Raw genomic sequence first — 16,757 nt, 5'->3', positions numbered from 1 at the left:
GTCGGTAGCCTCGGGGCGTTCAAACATCTTGAGGGTGAAAGGAAGATGAAGGAGAGTGATGGTAAATTCTTCTATCATTTTCACCTAACAAAAGGTTATTACTGTGTTGCTTTTATAGCAGAAATGATTCCTGTACCAGAAATATTTCAGATTTTGAATGCGGGTTTGCAGCATTCTTTAGAGACCTTTCAGTCCTCTCTACCAGTGAATAACTGAGAACGAGTCTTTTTACAAATGGAAAATGTGACTGCAAACACAACCATAATTCTGCAATGCAATTCTGGGGGATTTATGAAACAAACATCCATGTGCCTTTAGAAGAATCTTTATTCACACATTAGTTAGTGTTGTTGGTTTTGCTCACTGGGTATTAATGTCTTATTCATTTTCTGCCTCCTGTCTCATTTCCAAATGTCACTAATCCTGTTAGATGAAATCTATTAATGTTCTGCTTTGGCTGCCACACACAAAATTCCAAGTCTGCCCATAAGCCCCAAATTTGCCATGAAGGCATATCTGGTTCGCCTGCCTGGATTAGAGAGATTTACCCAGGCAGCCAGACATGTGTGACCAGGAGTTCACAATGGGCAAAGTCACCCACTCCATAAACAAAAGCAAGAATAGGATGCAAATAAAGAGACTTTCATTTCTGTTATTCTCCAATAACGTGCACCTAATTTCTCATTCGTTTCTGTGTTGTATATGATCTCGGTTTTTGGACTTAATTAGCGCCATCTCGATCTTGTGAGATATGTCATATTCAGGATGTGGCCATGACAAAGAAAACAATGACATACTGACGTGTAGACCAGATGTGCAGCAAAAAGAAAAAGATAATACTGCTTCAAATAAGCCAGTGCTATTCTTCAAAAGCATCATTTCATTGTTATGTGATAAACGGAAAACAAACACAAAAGAATAACTGATAACTTAATGGAACTATGGTAATACAGCAGAAAGGGAGTTTTCACTTTAAAAACCAAGGACTTACATTAGGAATATCTAATACTATTATTGTCAAACAATAATTTATAGTTTGTGAAGTAAAGCTCCAAAAATGATTCTGCTTGAGGCAAAGTTTTCCATACAAAATAGATAGAAGTGGAGGCTAATAAAAGTAATAAAAGTGAAAGTGAACTGAAAACAATGCATTTACTAGAAAATCCACCCAGCCATAATCTTTTCCTTTACTACAACAGAAGGAGAGAGCAAAAAGATAGAAAAGAAAAGGGCTCTTCAGTTCTCTGGCAATGTTAGTCAATCTGAAAAGGAACAACAGTGACAAACAGAGCCACAGACCAGTAAGACTCACACAATATCTCGCAGCGCTGACTACAGCGCAATCTGGAGCAGGAGCAGGAAAAGGAAAATATGAAGCGATGCCACAGCAGCACCAGCAGCAGCAGCAGCATGGACAGCACTCCACCTGTCCACAGAAATCCTCACAGCTATGTTGTAAATCTCAGAGAAGTGCGGGCGCCGGATTAGTGACAGCAGCAATCAGAGAGAGGAAGCTCCTCACAGTGGGTGACAGGGACGGATATGCAGCACCCTGAGGTATTTCTGACAACACATGTAAAAGACCGTAGTCTTCTTATTTGCTTTGGTTAGCACAGAGAATGCTATGGGTCATATAAAACACTTGCAGAATCATTTGTTGACATGTACTGAAAAACCTGGGGTCCCTGGGGAAAAACTGTTTTCATCAACACACTTACAGAATCTTGGCTATAATCCCACAATAAGTACAAAAATCTAAAGTATTAACTGTTAGAGGAAATTAAAGAGCGACAGCTTCTCACTGCCTTTTTACTAACAGGGGGAAAGCTGTTAGAATTCCTTCTGTGATTGTTCAAACTGTATTGATTCATTGTCCAGTGCATTCCCTGCTGAGATCTTTCTTTGAGTGCGGCAGTTACATGCATCTCCAAACACACACGAACTGTACATCATTCATTTTCCACTGACCGTCAGTTAAACCTTCAGGTAGCGTTTAGCTTCTGAATCAGAATTATTTTCAGAAACACATCTGCATTCGCTTCATTGCTGTCGTTCCTTTCTCTGTGATCCGACTAGTCATGTGGTCAGCTGGGAAACTTTCAGCACCACAGACAGGGGGACAGCTCTGCCAGAGCAGCATGGGCGTCCTGTCAGTCAGTCTGTCTGTCAACAGGCTGCCTTGACAGGTAACAGACACATCTGTCAAATGCACAACACAACTGACATGAGCTGTGGAAGAAGTGCCTGGGTTTTTATGGCACACCGTTACATGTAGTCAGATAGATCAGATCAGAAAGAGAATTTGCAGTATTGCGCCTTGTCTTGCGCACTACGCACTTTACTCCGGATTTGCGTAAAAGCACCGTGCGTTACCCATAGCCTAATACGAGCTGGTGTGACTAGTCTGTATGTACGATCTTACATCTGCAGCCCTGCCTAAATGAATCACACAGACAACACTGCACAGCTAACCTCAACGCCAGCAGAGAGAGGGACGCACACCGTTTTCACCAAACTGCTGCGCTTGACGCAGCACTTGCAGCATTCTTTACACACACCAAGTGAAATCCAACTTACCTCTGCAAAACGATGCTAAGGCTGCCGCACGTGTTCGTCCCTTAAAAGCACAAGTGATCCATACCAGCGAGTCCGTAAAACTTTTATTCACTGCGGACGCTGCAGCGGAGGAAAACCGTGGAAATGTACAGTTTACAACTAGTGACCGAGCGACTTGAATGAACACTGGTTATCCCTCTAGAAACAAAGCAATGGAAACTCGAATCACAGCAGCGTCCTTTCATAAAGCTTATCCTTCAGGACGAAAAGGAAATATCCTGTGCCGGTGTGTATAGTGCAGTTAGTACAGCGGTGGAGAGCCAACGCATACAAATCTGTCCATGCTTCTCCTGCAGGGAGCAGCCGCGTAAGCCTCCCTGGGTCCTAAAGCTGCGCAAAATTAATGACACCGCTATCATCGCCAGTGTCTGTCAGGCTGTAACCAAGCAGCCTCCTAAAATTATTGGCTTTCAAGTGACAGCAGTGACAAATGTCCCCAGTTCTCTAGCTGATATATGTATCCTAAACACTCAGGCAACGAAATTCAAGACATTTTTGAATAAAATGCTCTTTTCTAGTTTGTCTCAAGACATCCATTCGTGGAGGATTCCAACCATAACACATTAGAAACAAGCTCACCTTACTGTCTTTCTCCCTGGTGCTGTTATCATTTGACTTTCATAAATTTTCAAAAACTCTGGAGAAGCTTAAATAATGAGTCGGGTCATCAACCACTTCCGAAGACCAAGTTTGTTGAGTTTAGTGACCTGGCAGTCAGCACAGCCTCACATTAATGTTTTTGTCTCTGGATTTGGCTCAATCTGGACTCACTCCCCAGGTGAGAAACTGGTGAGTTTATTACTTGAAAATATCAGCCTCCTCATCTTTCCTGGCATGATGAGACGTGCGTAACCAGAAACATTTATGAGTTCCATTTCTTTAATAATCCGAATAATCACATCCATTAAATTCAACACTTCAAATGCTCTGGGATATCCGGTAACTGCGTGGAACACGAATACTTCCTGGTTGTTAAGTTCTACTAGAAGTTGATTGAAGGGGGTAACGTCGGTCATCTGTGCGCACATGCGTCCTCTGCGTCCGGTAAAATAGAATATAAATAGGAAGGCGTGGCGATTAATTATGGTCTTCTCAATCGCTTTTTTACTCATCTCATGCATTTTAAACGGCTGTGGCCCATGACAAGAAAAGCTTACCAAATTGAAAGCTGAGCCGAGACCAGATTCTTCATTATTGTCGTCTGGAAGTAGGGGTATTCATACATTTTGATTAGTTTAGATATATAACATTGTTAAATATGTAGAAATGGATGCAGTAAGCCATAGGTCGTGAATGTGTGTGTTACATTTTTTTTGTAAACAGATGGCTAGTAATCAGGATCTACTGAGGTGGCTGAAGAAAGTTCAGAAAGTTCATTTCCCTCGATAGATATATCATTCCCTTGAGTGTTCTCCTCATTTAGAAGATGCAGCCTCACATGAGACACATCGCATTAATGCCATTCAAAAGACTAGATCCAAAGGTGATGCATATCTGTTAATAATATCTCGTGATTTGAAGAGAAAGGGTTTTTTTTTATCATGTCTGTCAAAGCAAAAAATCTTGCTAGGACAAAAGACTCTATTTGAGTTCAAAATTGAATTTCTATATTGATGCATTTATGTATTCCATCACCCTCTTGAATCAGTCCATCAATTCATGCATTATGACTCACATTTCTTTTTCTCCCTGTTTGGCTATTCAACACCAAGCCATTTTGCACCACAGTATTTTCTTAAACCTCATGTATTTCTATAGGGGTAAATACGGATGTAACCTCTCCTCCTGTCAGTCATTGCCGAGGCTGGCTTCTTCAAATGGAAAGAGCAGATATTCAGGCTGCTCCTCTCTCCTCCCTGCATCTTAACAGGCCTGTCTGGTGTGTCCAGAGACAGAGAGAGGTCATGTCCAGAGGGAGTGGAGGACGCCAATCAGTCCTAATTCTACCCACGAACTCATAATCCCACACAAAGACCTTTAGTAACCTCATCATCTGCAAGTTGAATGTGGTGTCTGTCAGACAGGACTGCCAACTGGGTTGGTGTTTCATGTCTAAATTGATTTAAATGCATCAAAGTGATAAGAAGTGCTGTCTGTTCAGTTGTTTAATAATAATTATGCTTCATTATATTTTAGGGTAATTAGTTTCAAGGTCCTTGTATGGAGGTTAACGTGACAAATGGCTGTCAATATTGAACTGGACAACTGCATACTGCTGAGGTAAAGTGGGTTATTACCAGCATTTTGCCAATAAGGAGCACAGGTGAAAAAAGTCCAATAGAAACACAGCTGTGAATCTACTGAGTCAAAATACATTAGGTTTAGAATAAAAAAAAAAACACTCACAACCACTGTTGTTTTTCTGCTAGTGTTTTACTTTTGTTATCCTGTTTTGAAAAAGGCAGTCCATCCATCTCCATAAATCTCCATAAACCATGTTGGTCTGTAAGCCTGAGCTGAAATGTTAGGGTTCTGGAAATACCAAATAAAAGAACTTTATCTTCTTATATATGCTAACTTAATGACATCAAAATTGTTGCTAAATTGCTGCATGTCAAAGATAGATTGATTGCTCGTGTCCAAAATGTCTTTAGATCTTCACGATGGTAACCAAGCCAACTAACTGAGAAACAACAGTGACTAATAAATCCATTTAGCCATTCCTGCATGTAAAGCTGCATTTAGCTGACATTTTGGGCAGTGGAACAAATTGAAAGCACAGCGTTACCCACTTAAATTATCACATTATATTGTCATTATAGAGCTACACAGCATTTACCTGATGAACGTAAATCCAGTATTCACTTCCCTTTAAGTTTTGTTTTTTGTTCTCTGCCAGCTCCTGAGGGAAATGTCCAGCTATTTAGCTGCTAAATGTTCTACTGTGTTCACCAGCCTGTCGTTTAGGTCAGGCAGATAGTGTACAGTGGGTTTACAAAAGCTTTTTATTCCATAAAAACTACAGCTGCTGCTGCTCTACACAACTGAAGGGAACTGCAGAGTCTGGTGGTTACTCTGTAGAACTGTTGTTGTTATGGAAATGTTGATTGATGCAGTTTTACCATTAAGGTATCAGCAGATGGGACAAACAATAAAGGTTAGAATCATTTCTGTTAAGATCATCCTTACCATTGTTATTGCCGAATTAATTTTGGATACATGCTGCGTCTCTTCTTTTATCAGTGGCCATCGTGCTACCTCGTGTCAGAATGTGATGTTGAGAGGCAGCGAAAGTTCAAATCCATTTACATTCACTCCGTGTGCCTGTACGGAGAAGAAAAACTGAGGAGTCAGCTGCTGAATCCGTGCTTGATATGCAGGATAAGCACCTACATCTGCAACTTGTTAATCATATAAAACCAAGACTGCAATGACACACAATGAGGTCAAGCATAAATCTTGAATAGGAGAATAATACATGATCTTTTATTCATTTTTTTTTTTTTCGAGGTACTGCTGCAGAGCAAAGCTATGTAGGATTCGGGTGTTTAACATGTATAAATACTAACTACATTACTGTGTTGATGAAATCTGTTCATGAGATTGAAGAAATTTGCTGCTATAGCGTGATAACATATGCAAACCACTGTCTCTTGCGTTGTATTGAGCTGGCGGTGTGGCGGCAGGTAGGTGGGGGAGTGCAAGATTAAACCGGGGGACTTTCAGCAGAGATCTGATCATGGCCTCTAGTCTCTTATGTTCTCTGATGATGATGCACCATCAAAATAACTACTAGCAGCGTACTAAAGTGTAAATTTCTCAGGTATTTGATGAAAGAATGAATGAAGAATTTTATGATTTTCAAGTCAGCTACCTTGCAGCATTACTTCTGAAGAAATGAGTGTGTGTGCATGTGTGTGTGTCACTATAACAGATGGAGATAAAACAGAAGCAGTTGCAGATGGGCATTAGTTGACTTGAACATTAACTTGTAGACAGAGCGACACAGGTCAGCTTTCCAGGAAGACTGCCACATGTTCAGCTTAACCAGCCAGAAATATCATGCTGCTACTCGCATGCGAAAGCACTGAATAATGAGAGCATTGCACAGATGTTGTTACACAGTGCTCAAGTCTGAATAATAGTACCTCTACATCTGTTTTTATAGCATGCATACAGTAGTTAAATTGTACAGGATTAGCGTCAGTGAGAATAAAGCTCGTTGTAAGAACAACTGCAAGTGAGCAGTAAGAGCTGCAATACCTGCTGGGCAAAGTGAGAGAGGAGTCAAGCAAGGACGACTTTGGAGATGGAAACCGACTCTAAATACGTGAAATGTAACCTCTCCGAGGAGTAGGAAGCCAACGTTGGGGCAGTTGGTTGAAAAGCACCAATTAGTTGGACTCGCTTTTGTTCGCCTCCTCGGCTCACAACAGGGGGTGATCTGTCTTATTGTTAGAACATGTCCAAGGTGTGATGTTTTGGACAAATTTGGCAGCACTCAAAGTTATTTCTAGTTGTGGCAAGAAAAACTCTGCTTCGAGTGCCCATGTGCTTCATGGCAGAGTAAGAAATCACTGGGTAACTTACAACATGATAAGGTCATAATTTCTTTATATTACCTATGGTATTATCAGTACAATTAGATGTACAGTACAGAGTATATTTATAGTATTTTTGTAAAAAGATTCCCTACAGTACAGTGCATCAGATTTGTGCAACAAATGAAGATGTAAATAGAAAAAGCAGAAATCGGTCTTTTGGTCTAGTGCATATTATGAAGAGTTTTGTGGACACCAAAAACCACAGCACATGCTTTAACACTGAAGGTCCAGCAAAAAAGATTTTTAGTTTACCCACTGCTCATGTCACAGTTACCTCAGCAAGAATCTTTGCTATAACAAATTTCCCTTACTGCCCTTCACTGAGCCCCTGAGCTGTAAAGAGGACACAGCTCAGATAAAAGCAGAGCCCTTTGAAGGCCTACTGGCTTGGTGCTCAGTAGGATAAAGACATGAAATACAGTATGTGTCAAAAGGTTTTCATCATATGTAGTTGTGCTATGAATCCTGTCTGGGGGTGGTCTCATCTCCTGTCTGACTGGGGTTGATGGCAAAGTGAAAGTCATGCTCAGTTTTATTCTTTAGACTCACGTGATCTTTTGTCACAAAGCAAGGCCTCTGAGCTGATTTCAGAATACCTCACTTCTTCCTGCAGTCCTAATTGCTTGGCCCACTTATGACTGTGACGCTGTCATCTCACTTCACGACAGCCTCCAGCGAGCTAGCATCTGGCACAGTGTGACAAAACTGCTTTTATCCCCCCTCTCAACCTACCTACTCCAAATAAAAGACCTGGTCTCCTCTCTGAGTGCCATGTTTACAAAAGAACAGGAGTAGTTGTCACAAATTGATCAAAGTCGACAGCATTGTGTTTATGTGTTATTTCCACTTCCTCTCGTCTGTGTAAGTCAGGAGTCCTGTAGTCAAAGCTGCCTTGTTTGTTCGATAACTATTGTGGCTGTACGAAATGTATGCTTTGGGCCACAGTTAGCAAATATTCCACAGTATAAAGAAAAAATGTTTGTATTAGCATACATCTAACAAACATGCTAAGTAGGACATTTCCATCCCTGAAAGAAGCAGAAAACTAATAAAAATAAGGTTATAATGAACATGAAAACCTCTGGTGCACTTAATGCCTTTAACACTGATGCTAGTTCTTGGGGGGAGAATTGTTTGTCTTCTCTATCCCTGAAATTATGTAAATCTCCTGTACAAGCATGTATGCAGTAAAACAAACTCAGAGGCCACAGTTACAAATAATGTAGAAGCAGACAAGAGACGCCTTCTTCAAAGGTACATGGAGGACGAAAAAGATACAAATACTGTGAAATATGTATATAGGAGCATGTTTTGTCTTTGTGCTTTGTCTTGGCAAACAGGTAGGAAATTATTAATAATTAATTCTGTCTGCAATCCTGTGCAAGTGTCAGGAGTCCAGTATTGTCCATGACAGCTCACTGGGTCACCGGAATGGAAGTGAGCCATCATTAATATTAGACCTGAACTTTTCCTGCTATGACAAGTCAAAATGTCTGCTGTGAAAAAGGTCTATAGTCTTCATACCATTAGCAGCAAATGCAGTAAAGCATAGGGCATAAAGGAATTGTACTCAATTCTCTTGTGATAGATTCTCCTCACAAGTCTAGATTGGATTTTTATTATAGTTTCTACAGTGCACAAAATCCATAGGCATTGGGTATTTTATAGGCAAGCATCAAAGTTTTAGCATTCACCTGGGATGGCCACAGCAGCACACAGGGATACTCTACCAATCGCCATGTCCCCAGCAAATAGCTGCCTGTATTGGAAGTTAATTCTGCCATGGAATTAAATTATAAACCATGTCCAAACAAATTAACGTCATGCTGCAAGCAGGTGCGCTTTTTTTTTTGACATGTTGAGGGCATTAGTTAACGCATCCACCCTCTCTCCTCTTGGGGGGAGGGCTTTCACTTCTCCCACCCCTCCAATTTCTATTTCAGAGGAACTCGGTGTGGAGGCACACGAGGGAGGCGGATAGGTACTACAGTACAGAGGGATAGATTAATGTGCCATCTCAATATGGACCTATAGAGAGCAGGTTTCATACCTGTCCAATAAGTCAAAGCAGAAAATATTATCAAACACATCTCACTTGGCGGGGATTACCTGTTAAAACATTTATTCTCACTTTCAATTGCAATCTCTCATCACAGAGAGAAGAAATTTACTATGTGTAATATTGTCATGGGATATAAAGTTAAATTGAGCCTGATAACAAGTTTGATATTGCTGAGCAAATAATCCTGATGGGGACAAAAATGGTCAATTTGCTTTTTTCCAATCTGACAGCACGGAGTCAAAGCTTGACGTGAGGGAGTTGGACGATGAATGTAGACTGATAGCAGGGCTTTACCCCACACTGCAGTGGAAGACAGACATCACACCAGTCCCTGTTTCTGCTCCTCTGGGACAACATGCTCCCCAGACACCAACTATTGATCTGGCAGGTTGAAATCAGAGGGAATAGTCTTTAACTGAAGAAGATTCCTGGGGATTCATAGCCAAGTCACCTGAATGTAATGTTTTAATCACACACGTTTACATGCAGCTCAGTTTGCACAATTATTAAAATAAACATGCACAGCTCAATTTTTCTGTCGACTGCTGCCTCATTATATTGATTATGTACCTGATATTTTGACAAAAGTTGACAAGTAAACTAGATAATCAACTCAGCTGCCTCTTTAAATTGTTCAAAAACATTAAAATCTGAAACAACCATCTAAGGCTATTTACTATTGGAGTTTGAGAACAGTTTGTTCAAATTTAGCATAACAATGATATGTCATACTTTGCATTTCTTTATCTGCTACTTACTTTTTGGGAAACAAAAAGAGTGTACATTTATTTGCTTATAGCCCATGTAGCATATAAAACATGGAATATTCCCTTGTTTGGTGCAATAAGAACACCTTATACTTCATACTGCTTGAAGAAGTAAAAGGTGAAATAGCAGTTGGTTGATTTTAAAAAAATATATATATTATTATTGCCAATATCATCAACACACACGGGCTAAACAAATGCTTATTTCCTCTCCATGAGCTGCCCAGAAGGTTTTACATCTAACTCAATGACCTTTGCAGAGGCATATTCCACAAATACTACAGCTTTGAGTGATTTCATGAGAAATATCCAGCCTTGATTTCATTTGTTGTGCATTAACTGCAGATTGGAGTAGTGAAAGTTACTGTTTTTTTAAATTTATTTTTCCACTAAAAAAGCCAAAGAGGCTAATGTTGAAACACTACTTTGAGGTGGAGGGAAAAGGTCAATGTAGGCTTTTAAATTGTGACAAAGAGCAGCTTGTTAAGTAAATAAAACATAATGAATGTGGAAACAAGAGATTCCCTCATGGAGGCTTGAGCCGACTCCATCTCTGTGCTCGGAGAGTTTAAATATTTTTGTCAGACTAATTAGTCTGTTTGGTAAAAGTTTTCAGACAAATTCATTAGCAGTGACAGCCGCAAGAGGAGGATATGAAATTTAAAATTTATTCTAAACATGATTTATTTGATATTTCTCACCGCTCAGCCCCTCTTCTTCAAACAAATGCGACATGTTTGCCCTGCCTCACTGTGATCTTCCATGTAAATAATGGTGCCAGCTAAGCTCGAGCACATTTGCATTCTCACATCTCATATGTGGCAAACACAAGGACCCTGCGTAGACTTTGAACTTCACACACATGCACACAGTTGCAGCACCGAGACCGAGGCGAGAAGACGAGACCAAACATATACTGTGCGGCCTCTTCCTGGCTGAGTGGTAGGCCAGCAGACATAATGTACCGCCGGAGCAGGTTAGCAGTAATAATGGCAGACACTGAGGGGAGGAGAAGATTGAACCAGTCAAGGCTTGAACAGGTGGTTATCTGAGGCAGAATCACTTGTGAAAGGAGCTTTTGCCCTTTGATAGAGAGAAGATGAAGGGTGAGGATAAGAAATGGTTATTGATCGACGGTTACTTTATCTGCTCCAACCCTGATGACCAGACAATGCAATCTAACTTGGTCCAGAGAGGTGCAAAGGTGCTGATGGGTTTTCTGAGCGCTTTATTTTCATTTGTACAGTTTATATTATCTCAATTATTTATTTATTTTTTAACCTTGCATTAGAAGCATTCCACCTTATGCTTGTTAATGCATCGACTAAGACTTAAAAATAGTTTATTGCAAAACATAAATAAGAGAGAAATTTAAAAAAAGAAACATTACAATTGAAAAAAAACAGTTGACTTACTTTTTAAGAAAGTTTTAACAAACTCAATTAATAAAATCTTCACTTATCAATATTTTTAGATTATTAGAAAAAATGACTTTATGTAATGAGAAAGGCTTCAGGTGATTGACAATGTTGTTTCATAAGCACTACAAAAGATCTTTTTATGGCCTGTTGCACTGCCCTCTAGTGGCCGAAGTAATCCGCTGTAACTACAGCTTGTAGCTTACAGCTCGTTTCTCCCGCTTGGGGCTGGAGAAACAAGCTTAAATCTCCTTTTAACTTGATTCTGTGAATTCATTAGCTAGCAAACTCATTAGCAAACAGCCGCTTGTGTACGTACATGGCAGTTACGATGCAACATTATCACTCATTAAGAGTCATGCTTCTTGCCACCTGATGAATCTAAGAGCTCTTTTCATTCTCTTTTAGTTCTGTTTTGGCAGGCTCTTTTGTTGTTAAATGCTCCTCTTTCTTCACCAGCTATAGTATTATAATAGACCTTAAAACTACAACATTGTGCTTAAACTAAAACACACTACAGAGTTGAGTGGAGCTGCAGAGCTGGATGATCCATCTCTTTGGATTACTACAAAAAGACTCCATTTCAAGAACAAGTAGTGAAACTGTAAGAGGCATTAATACCATAAAAAAAACTGAGTATAGCCACTTGGAACATTTGATCTGCCAAGGGGGCCTTTTCAACGACCACCACCACCCACTCCCACAGAGCCCAACTTCCTGCTCCTGTGATAAAGCTTACTTAACATCATACATACCATCATGTATTCCCTCTTTAAATACATTTGACTATTAGTAACAAAATAGAGAGACAGTAACCTGCTCTGTTCGACACTGACTGTACCTTTTCAACTGCTGTGGAGCCATCGTTTATGCTGGTATATGGCAACACCACTTGGACAAACCACACAGAGGTATAGTCCTTAATACTGGAACTGGTAGTGATAATTATGATAATAATTGATAATATGATAATTATGATATAATTATTATCCTGATGGTTCTGTGTGTTTTATTTATTCTGTCAGAGTCAATAATGTTAAGGGGACATTTTGAGCATATTTGAATATTTTGTGAGTGTGTGCACCCCCACCCCCACCTCCACACACATATATACTGTAACTACTGCCCGGCTCTTTTACTGCAGCACCCTGAACATCTTGTGAAATCCAGTGCACTCAACCACATTTTCTGTTTCAGGAATTTAGTTTAGTTCTGCTGATCAAACATGAATCAAAAACATCCATATTGCCTGGCTGCACTCAACTGTAGCTTATTAAGTGTGATTGCTTGAGCAAAATGCATGGAGCGGATTGCATTTGCATCCTCTAACATGTTACCTTTCAATAAACAGAAAGCATTGGTGTCATGGGAGATGTGTGGTTTATAATGAGGAGCCACACTGCTGTTCTCCAACATCCCACAGCGCACAAAATGCACAAATCCACATATATACAATCAAGCAGAGTACAAACACACACACACTCACACACACCATAAAGTCAATGAGTGCGCTCCAATAAAAAGACTCCACTCTCACTTCTTCTCACTACAAGCAAAGATCATTTGGGGAACACTGATGGAATATGGTGAGCCCATGTGGCTCGAGGTGGATATCAATTAAAATGATGTATGGCCCCAGTGTTTTCTAATTGGGACATGGCGATGTATTTAATAACACACATTAGAACCCTAATTAGAAGTAAATTGAGCTGCATCCCATTGTCTACTAATCAACATAGTGGATTAGGTGGATAAATAACCTCACTTGGAGGGTCTTTGTGCCTTCAAACGCTTGCATTTCAAGAGACATCTATTTGTTTTCTCTGGCTCAGTTTGTGTAGTTTGTGTTTCAGCAGTGCTTTATTGAGCCCTGGGTTGAGCAGTTTGTTAGTCACCAAATAATAATGCTGCATCCTGTGCTGCCTGCGACAATAAAACTTTAATGGGGTGCTTTAAATCACCCTTCGCCCGCTTAGAAATAAATAATAATTTATTTGATATGAGCAAAAATAGATAAATCATTACTGCCATAACACTTAGTTAGTTAAAAAAAAAAAAAAGAAGCAGCTTAAAGACGATTATCCCCTCAACAACATGGTATAGAAGAGAAAAGAAAAGGAGGTGCTCTTGATTATTATCATGCAGTCCCTGAAAACCACCTCCCTCTGTGTAACCTGGTGATTGCCAACTGTGACTTCATCTCACAGCAAGACATGAAGAAGTCAAATCAATCACAGTATTGGCCCCAATAAAGCAAAAAACCTTTTCACTTGGCAGCTGAGGTGGGGTGGGGCTTCCATCATAGATAATTGGAATATGTATGAAAAGTAAGCAAAGTAAAAAGCACCACATGACCTTTCCAGTGAATTATTAAGCACTTGTGTGATTTGAACAAAGGTGTCATTGTAGAATTTATGTAGAACCTGAAACTGTATTTCTTCCATATTGGGTTGAACAAAACCTCTTTGTGCTGAATTCTTCTCCACTGCACTGGATAAAAAAATGTGTTTTTTGCTGCTACAGTATGACTGTTTCTCTGGGAGGTCAGCATACTGTAAATAGTAGTCATACATCCATGCTGACTCCAGCGTAAAACCCCTCTGAGCACATTTTATGGATTGGAGAAACATTTGACAAGCTCTCGGCAACCGGATGTGTCAGTATAAAGGATTACGTGTTTTATGGGGCCTGGTCTGAGCAGCGGATCTGTTCCTATAAACATGCACTACAATTTAGCCCAAGGTGTGCACTGGAGAGGTTATCCAATCGGCCCTTTGAAAGCGCCTCTCAGAATGAGTGAATGTCTCGGCTGGAGCAACACAGTCGCACTGTAGCAGTGCCAAACACAGAAGCTATCTTCCATCAGCTGCCGGAAACCCGATGGAACTTTTGTGCCTTAAAAATATTCCCGTTCATTTTTTATTTCACTGTCTTCTTAGATTTTACTGTTTTCCCCATAACAAGCAAAACAAAAACAACTCTGTGTGCATTTTCTCACTTATTCACAAACGAGAGGAAACACACCCACGTATTGATCGCAAACTCACTTGTACTGTATTGGTTATCTATATGGTAATGAAGGACTGCATGTCTCATTTTATTATTTCATCTTTCTCTGTCTCCTCATTACAACAGGCCAGAGCTGCGAACACCTTCTGCGTATCTAGATAAGGCTATTTGAATGGATAACACATTCTCCTCTACATACAAAGGGTTATCTTTAAAAGAGCGAGCCCACCTGCTCCAACAAAGCCATTCATCAATGTAGCTCTGTACTCCTTTGTCTTGGGCGAATAATTAACATAACTTTGCCAAAGATTCCCTTATAGAGAGGAAGAAAGATAGATACGTGGATATTATCTGTAGGACAAGTTAAAATGTAGCTGAATTTGTTTAGTGAAGCATTTAACACAAAGCAACTTAACAGGGGGCATTTTTGACTTTGGCACAATCTTCAGTCTCATTTATACTGAAGTCCAGAATGGGGGCTCTGCAATGTGCTTTCACAGCTTGAATACTCACTGGATGCTTTCTCCCATCTCCGATCAGTTTCCAGCTTCTGTCCTTCTTTTATGTACAAATGAATAAATCTGCACAAAGTCCAAAGGGAGGCTTTAGAAGAGCCACACCATAAGCAGATTTGTGAGTTTAAAATTTAAAAGTAGACAAATAAAAAATTGTGGTTGTGTGTTTTTCATAGGAAACAGAGGCTGAGGTCAGTCAGAGTCCACAGTGAAATAAACTTTTGTAATGTCAACAGACCGTTCTCAACGACTCTTGCGGCATAACCCTCTTCTTCACTACCCATCTGCGTGCTCAGTATGTTCCAAACTGTCATTTCTGCAAAATGATTTGGCCAAATACACTGGTTCCGTCTCAGTTTTCATAAACCCAGTCCAAACCTGTCCCTGTAACTGGGTTATGTACTTTTGACGTGCAAATTTGCAATAAGCACATTTTTTGACAGAAAGATAATTCCTCCTGATTTATATGTTTTATTCCCACCTAATTATGAAACCTTTTTTAATGAAAGCATCTGCAAAGTCACAATGTGTTTATACCAAACTCAAATAAAAATATTGACACTGAATTGAATTTGTTTACTCAATATTATCTGGGCTTGCAACTCAATATTTACATGTGGCGAGTAAACCACTATTAAAGGTTTTCATGGTTAGGTTTAAGTATTCAAATTTAATGCCATTTAAATGATTAAATATAGAAAGAGTCAACAATGAGTTGAAGCACAAGATGTTTTTATTTTATTTTTGTTACTATAAAAGGAAACTACTATTTTACTTTTGTCATATGACATTATATAACATTAACCACATAAGTAGCTATTTTGAACCAAGCCAAGTTGTTTTTGTACCTGTACCTAAAAACCTTAATTAAGCATAGTGTTCATGAAAGAAATTTGTTTGTGACCTAACAGTTTTGGAAGGCACTGATAAATGATGAGCCCTGATCTCCCTGTCACTGAACTTCTATGCATTACAAGAATTCAGCACTACATCATTTGCGGAGACAATTACACTTCAAACTGTGTTTGGCAGAACTAATAAGTAGTACCACATAAACATCATTTCTAGGAGACAGACCTGCACGATCAGGAGGAGGCTCGTGTGTCGTTTTGCATTTTGCACACAATACAGCTCACAGCCTCTGTTCTTCATATGTTACGAAAAGAAGAAGAAGGAAGACTCATTGGCCTGTCAAACCTCCAACTTGTTCTTAAGTCTGAACATGCAGTTCTCTGATTAGCTGCTGGATACGTCAAGTCCATACTGGAGCTCGTGATGTATAAGATTTATCTTTTAGCATACGTTTAATCCTCGATGTAAACTCATTGCTGTTGGGATCCACTGTAGCAGCCATGAAACTGATCACATCCTTCAACCCCCTCAGTCACTTTTTATGTCAACCTATCAGTCTTAAAAGGTAGATTTTAGGTGGTTTAATCATTTTCTATAAAGCAATATTGATAATTGCAGCAGGGGATAGCACTCTGAGTAATTTTCCTGCTTTTGTGAACAAAGACACAGCAGTGAACATCCATCCCTCTGCACATGTCTGTATTTTGTGCTCACCCTCAGATTCACTCTCAGTCAGATGAATGTTATGAGGGGGCAGGTGTAATTACTGAGTTGTGACAAAGTCAGTCTTTTCATGCTTCAGGCCTTGTGCTGGCGGTGGTAAATATAGCTAATTACATCCTCTGCTCCACAGTCTCTTTATCTAAACTCAGCAAGACACAGACCTGCCCACCCAGCACTTCATTACTGTGAACCAAGCTAATAGGGACCTGACGTTTATAACCACCCTCAGAAATTGTTTTATAACTGTCAGT

General features: G+C 39.8%; 1 protein-coding gene across 4 annotated transcripts in view; it reads right to left on the bottom strand.

Moving 5' to 3' along the window:
• Positions 1-16,757, bottom strand: part of robo1 (roundabout, axon guidance receptor, homolog 1 (Drosophila)) — a 290,091-nt gene that overhangs the window by 206,065 nt on the left and 67,269 nt on the right. Inside the window, exon 1 of one of the 4 annotated variants that reach the window (XM_046389558.1) lies at positions 2,578-2,887. The exons of the other annotated variants lie outside the window; for them this stretch is intronic. The gene's annotated coding sequence lies outside the window, so the exon portion shown is untranslated. Of the gene's footprint in view, positions 1-2,577; positions 2,888-16,757 lie in introns of those variants that run through there. 4 annotated transcript variants of the gene reach the window in all.

Source organism: Scatophagus argus, chromosome 5 (genome assembly GCF_020382885.2).
Source record: "Scatophagus argus isolate fScaArg1 chromosome 5, fScaArg1.pri, whole genome shotgun sequence".
Classification (NCBI taxonomy): Eukaryota; Metazoa; Chordata; class Actinopteri; family Scatophagidae; genus Scatophagus; species Scatophagus argus.
This window is presented reverse-complemented; position numbering and strand designations above follow the sequence as displayed.